Source organism: Armigeres subalbatus, chromosome 3 (genome assembly GCF_024139115.2).
Source record: "Armigeres subalbatus isolate Guangzhou_Male chromosome 3, GZ_Asu_2, whole genome shotgun sequence".
Lineage (NCBI taxonomy): Eukaryota > Metazoa > Arthropoda > Insecta > Diptera > Culicidae > Armigeres > Armigeres subalbatus.
The window spans coordinates 266,161,866-266,169,068 of NC_085141.1; the positions used below are offsets into that span (position 1 = coordinate 266,161,866).

General features: G+C 34.3%; 1 pseudogene; it reads left to right on the forward strand.

Moving 5' to 3' along the window:
• Positions 1 to 5,891, forward strand: part of LOC134222450 (MIT domain-containing protein 1-like) — a 6,337-nt pseudogene extending 446 nt beyond the window's left edge.
• Positions 5,892 to 7,203: the final 1,312 nt, after the last annotated feature.

A 7,203-nucleotide genomic window follows, 5' to 3' on the forward strand; every position in this document is an offset into this window, starting at 1 on the left:
CTAGAAGTTACTAAGATTGCTGTTTGAACAATTTAAACGTGTTTCAGGTGCATGTTACGAAGAACTTATAATGCTATTCTCCTGCATACTGGCATCCAGCAGGCACTTTGGTAGATAGCTTTACATTTAGATAATTTTAAGCAGTAACAGTTGATTTGTGAATTCTCACTCAGAGCCGCTGATTGAGGTAAAGTATGAATGATCATACTTTGATAAAAATTTTCCACACATTATCTAAAATTGATTAGTTAGCTCAGGCTTGTCCAAAATATGTACTGTCCAAAATATATCATTTTACCTAGTGATTAAAAAAGAATCAAATAAATTTTAATCGCGTTTGTGTAAATTTGGTAGTACCATTTCCCTCCCCACCTTTTAGTGTAAAAATAACGCAAGTTGAATCCCCCTCCTCCCAGAGGCTTATGTAATTCCAGAACAGACCCTAACTTATTTCCACTCTCAGCTTAATACCCTGAACATAGGCAATAAATTTTGAATAAACTTCCTCGTTTATTAATCATACAGTTTCGATCTATTCAACAACCTTATTTACCAATCGTTGTATTTAAGACTTATGGGTAGGGACTTATGGTAACGGGATGTAATGTTAGGCCTGGATGTAACGTTGGCTCATCATGCAGATTAATCAATAATTCAACAATATTTATCAAGGATTCTTTGAAAAAGTGTATCAAGCCGACTTTATTTATATTACGCATTTATTTATATTATATTAAGTAGGCAGGCAGTGCAAGAGATTTTTCTTAATAAAGCCCAATAAAGTAGTTTAGTAGTTTAGTAGTAGTAGTGCCCAATAAAGTAGTTTTTGGAATGGACTTACTAATTTCGCACATTAGATGAACGATAACAATCCACAATTTTTATATCATGTTAAATTCATCTTTCTATTAGTATAGTGAAACAATTTACCAAAACTTTTTTGAACCATAATAGAACACTCGTTGCCAAAATTCGACTTACGATTTTCCCTTGAAGCAGACATTATAATTGCTCCTTACGGCTTATACAAAGATTTAAGTGAATAATGCACCAACATATTATGGGCCGAAAAGCATCCAACACTAGAGCCGAGGTTAGGAAATTGGCCGAACCTAAAGTCCATTTCTCACGAAACTTTTGATGGATTAAATAATACCATTATTGTTGTTTTTGAATACTTTGTCTAATAATCAAAAGTAAGAAAGCCGTTTGGTGGCAAATTCAGTTAGATTCAAATATATGAATATTTAAATTGATAAATGTGCTCAACCAGCATAATAGGCTAAGGTTTGAGCCTTTATACCTTCATAAATCAAATTCTTACTTACTTTCCAATAGATCACGTCTTGCTCAACATCGGAAACTTGGGTACCCGAACTACGTTACCCGTTATGTCAACTTTTCAATTATTTAGGCTGGGCAAAATTCTATACGTCTTAACATGTTAACACCAAACAATATTTCGTCTTCAACCATGATTATATTTTCTATAATCCATATGTCAGTCCTCATTACGTGAATCCGAGTTACTAGCCCGGCCGAAAACTAGTGTTGTCAATTTCAAATGCGATAATAAATTACTGAATCTGGAGATCATTGAACAAAGGCATTTTCAGCGATAATATATACGATAATATTTCTCTGTTTGCCCTACCGTATAATTGTGCTTTAAAATTGATTCTACTTGACGAAAGCTCAATCTGTTTGGCAAACGAACGGTAGATTGCGAAGTTATTACAGGTAATAGACAAACTATTGATTCCTTAAATTTCATTTCAACAGCATGCAGCCGAAAAAAACTATTGATCCATGTTGGTAGATTATTTGAGAGTAATGCGTATTATGATGAATTTGTTAGTGGTTTTGTTGTTGGAAACAAACCAAAACAAATTTCAAAAACTCTTGACGGCATCTTCACTTTGTCGGAAAACAAATAATACGTGATTTCAGTGAGCATTGAAATCAAATCGTGATACTTTGTTGAATTTTCAGAATGATTTTAAACATAAACGGAAACGCTTTGAAAAGTAACCACATTTGGCCGACTGATATACAGTTTTACAGTTTGCGAAAGCCTTCATTACATAACGAAAAGATAAAAGAGAGACAAAACTGTTTTAATATTAAAGCATGAACAAGTTTATCGAACGATCAAGCGCGAAAAAATAGATGCCCCCAACGAGATTGATGATAAACGCTCATCCGCAGTATCAAGAAGATCGTGCACGTCCGCTCCAGTGAAGCCGTGTACGCTAAGTCGGACGCTTTACCATATATTCGCTCAAACAGGAGTCATTTTCCACTGTTTAAGATAGCGTAAAATTCCGAGGATGTATGGGGAGGAATCTGAGAACTATTATTGAATTATATTGCGGAAATCGAACATAGTTTTACCTGATTACAGCAATTAAACCAGGAAATGCTAATATTATACAGTCAAACCTCATGAGTCAATTGAAGTGACCACGACTCAGAAATATCGAGATGTGGAATAGGAAACCTTGGGGAATCTGTTGAAGGACCATCAGAGAGCCAGAAAATATTTTTTATAGGGTATACCCGGACCAGTTAGTCTACAAAATTTTATCAATATATCAATATGTTATAAATAACAAATTTGTAATATTTGTTATAAAATCTCTTCCTAGATGGAGGAAGAGAATTTCAGGATCGTCATAACATGATTATAAGAATGTGTTATTTTACGAAAAAAAAATTGCCTACATTTTTGGTAGATACGAATTGGGAAACAAAACGAAGGTACCAATCTTCAGTATAACTTGAATCATCTGCTGAAACCAGCTGACAAAGTTAATTGCCTACATTAAGGATAATCATAATCTTTTCAAGAATTGTTGCAGTACTAGGCATTTTCATTCTATTTATGTAACACAACGAGTTATATTTTTGTCAATAAAAACATTTAGTAATATTTTTTGTTAAACTAAAGAGATTTTGTTAACTTGTTATTTAACTACTAATGGTACATGTTTTATAACAACGCATAAAAAATGTGCAACAGAATAACAAGCTCTGATATAAATTTGTTACCACCTACTGGTCGTGTGGTTTCCATGAGTCGATACGATTCATGAACATCGACTCTGGAGGTTTGACTGTACTAAGCTGAAAAAGCAGCCTAGTTCCAATTGGAATTTAGAGCCACAGAACAGAAAATAATCTAAATATCAAAACTAGCATCCTGACCAGTAGATAGTAAATAGATTTATATCAGAACTTAGTCTTCTGTTACAGATTTTTTATATAAAGTATGTTTACCATTAGTAGTTAAAATAACAAAATTGTAAAAAAAAATCTCTCTAGTTTTAATCAAAATATTACTAAATATGTTATCAATTGAACAAAAAATATAACTCAATGTGTTATATAAAAGTGTGTGAAATAGCTTATACTATAACAAATTATGTTATTGAAAAGATTATGATTATCCATAATGTAGGCAATTAATTTTGTCCAGCTGTTCAATTTGAATGTAGGTTCAAGTTATACTTGAAGGTGGTACCTCTTTTTTTCCAATTCCTATCTACCAAAAAATGTAGCAATTATATTTCGTAAAAAAAACATAACACATTATGTTATAAATCATAAGGACGATCAGAAATTTTCTTCATCCATCTTTGATAGAGAATTATAATAAAATTTTAAGTTTTGTTATTTGTACAATATTGATAATTTGTATAAAATTGTTAGACTAACTGGTCGGGATCTTTATTGATAGGAATCATAATGTTTTCAGATGCAGACGGACTGCAAAATACCAAAACTGCCACGATTCCGAAAATCGTAAAATGTTTTCCTATTTAATTATTCCCGTTCTACCAGAGCGCACGCGCCGTTAAAAATCATTCTTTTCGGTAGGGTTTCACTTTTCATTCCGTTCCACATCGTCGTTTCAAAGCAATTGCTTCAAGCGAATCGAGCACTTTTGACGTTTCATCCAGCTGAGTCTTATTGGAAATCAGTAGAGCAGATCCGTGAGGGAACGAAATAATAAACAATCAATCTGCTCTTACCTATATTCCTGAATGTTTCATTGATTGATCCGTTTGGAAACGAATGTTATTTTCAAATTTCAATAAGTTTCCCAATGGCTCAATGGTATCACTCTGCTCACCAGAGCAAACGAATACGATAGAACGGCCGTAAGCTGGAGTCACTCAAACTGTACGAGGATGGAATCGAGGTTCACTCAAGGAATCAAAAGGCAGTCACAAGTGTTTCATCATTACAAAGAAAAACAATATCAAATCCACCACCAGCGAAAGATCCCAAGCGGAAGCAGCACTTCAGAGTAAAAAATCGAGTACATGAACCGAGCAGAGCAGGTGAGGACCAATGACACGGTGGAAGAGAAGATGGTGGATAAGATGCACGTCGTCGATGGTTTCGCTACGACGCGTTCGGGCGCATGACGGACGAGGAAGGAGATTCTGGTGGAGGAGCCGTACGTGAGCACCACCAGGTGCAATTTGGATGTTTAGCGAATTGGCTGTGACGAGCTGTAAGAATTTAGTTTATTAAATTATTAACGGTACGGGAGCAGAAGAATAACGACGAGCAGGGCGCGCTTTTCAGACGTTGAAAGAAAGTTTAAAGAAGGCGTCGAGCTTTTCTGGAGTACTCTCCGAGTATGCACGACCGTCAAGTGATGGTAAGGAAATTTAGGTGGTAGCCCAAGTAACACCTGAAAACATCGTAATTAAGAAGATCAATAATAATGTTGAATAATGGTCGGGAAAATGAAAAAAACATGTTGTGTTCAAGGAAAGCTAGAAAGGTTTTTTAAAACATACAGCAATTTGATTATTGAAGGTGTTTCTATACTATTCTTACAACTTGCTGATAACCTGTTGTTTTTTGACATTTGTTTGGTTATTTGATATGTATCGTTTATCTCATCGACATAAAACATGTCTAAGGAAGATTTTTGAATCAAGGCATAACATGTTCACTTTTTGACATGTGTTTTGTCAGAATATATATCCCAATGGCAGCAGTTTTAGCTAAAATATGCATTTTGAACGTAATTTCAACATGTTTTAAAAACAACGCAATGAACGTTCTTCGTCGACCTTGTTGTTTATCAAGAACTCGCCATACTCATTTTCTCTTGCAGATTCAGAAATTGTTTACATATCAATTGTAAAAAATATACTCTTAGTTAAATTTTTCTCCAATCATTGCGCGCATGAACTTAGGGAAGTAAAATGAAAAGTTAAATGAACAGTATGAGCCGCATATGATGTTTCGACGAGACTTGAAACAAATTTGATTTATTTATTCAGTATGTATATTTTTATTAATATTATTAAATGGTATTCATCATTTCATACATGCTTGTTTCATTCGTTTTTGAAGAATTATTCTTTGAACGTTGGTCAACATTTTCATTTTGGTATCAATGTGACAGAACCATGTTGAGAGTCGGTCATTGAAGACATCATTAGTACTAAAGTTTAGTCTTGTAATGTATAATTAAAACAAAGGTTGACTGGAAGATGTTGAAAATATCGATAATTTTTGCGCTGTTTTGGTGAAAGTAATGAGAGCTGGTTTTTATACCAAAACGTAACAAACTATATGTTCTGAAAATGTATTTTTAAGTCATACAACAAACCGTGTTACTTGGGAGGTGGGTCGAACTGTATTCGCTAATAGCAATGTTTACGCTTATTTTCAGATTGAGTAACGGCTTTATAGTGAAAATAGGGCGAGACTGAACTACTCAAACCATCTCCTAGTAAATAGCCTTGGAGCCTAACTATCACTTTAGAAAAGTGGAAACAAATGTTGATGTATTTTATTGTCCTGAAAATGATAAAGGAAACAAAAAAATGGTCGATTATGTTCGAAAGAATTTACTCCATTAATGTGAAATTCTCCATCCATGTGAAATGTTAATTTAACAATTATTTGATCTTGAAAATCGTTGTCAATTTTGACCTTTTGCGATTGATGTTAGCCATTCTCAAGGTTCATCTACAAATTGCGCCACTACTCCTGAATGCCATTACTCCCTGCATAGATCTCGAAAGGCCATTGAAAACATGTCAAAACAGATACCGGTGAATCGAAACGAAAACATTTGCAAAGAATAAAAAAATTTTAGAGGTTCTAATGAAAACGCAATAAAGATTCTTTTATTTCCATGTAATTAACTGCCATTCTACGCGATTATTATATTAGAAAGGGCTATTCTACATTGAGTAAGAGAGAAAATAATGCTTTCTTGCTATTAACGTCTGTCCGTAGAGGTTCCTTCCCATCTTCAAATTTTTTCATCGAATTTTTTCAACAATGTGTAACTTTTTTATTCGTTTTCCATTATTTTAAGCTATGCCAAATAACTTTTATTCTGGCATTTTTTCGTTCCTAACATATTAAAAAAAAAAGCCGTTGAAGGAAAGGCTTAATGAATGCGTTTACCGATATAAGGCGAACAGAGTAGATAATACCTTCTATAAATGAACGCGTCTGCTCGGTATAAGGTAAAAGAAAAGTTAATGCTTCTTCAAATGAACGCGTTTGGTGTTTATACTTTCTTAAATTAACGATTCAGACAGTATAAGACAAACAAAGGAGATGATGCTTTCTTCAAATTAAGCTCTGCCCGGTATAAGGCAAAAAGAAATAATGTCTTTATATAGCGTGCAAAGATTCACCGGTATAAGGCGAGTAGAGAGATGATGCCTTTAACCTTCCGGACTGCAAGCGTCGGGGCTGCGTAAATGATCCAGAACATGAGTACCGGAAGGTTAAATAAACGTCTGTCCGGTATAAGGTAAAGATTAGATGATCTTTCTTTAAATCTACGCGTCTGCTCAGTATAAGGCACAAAGATGATGATGCTTTCGTTAAATCAATGCGTCTGCCTATAAGGCTGAAAGAAGAAGGCTGGATTTGCTAGAACAGCCATTTGTTCGAACTGGTCAAACGGCTGAATTTTTGACCATATGATCAGTTTGGATAGTGATTTTGGCCTATTTTTGTTTCAGCCTTATGATATTTTCAGCCAAACTATTTCGACGAATAACTGTTTCTGGCCAAACGTCCGATTCAACGGAATGAATTCGTCAAATGATAAATCTACCATGCCATTTGAACAAATTGGTTCCTGAATGACCGAAAGTTGTTTAGCATATGTCATATGGCTGATCTAACATTAGACCGAAAATCATCTGT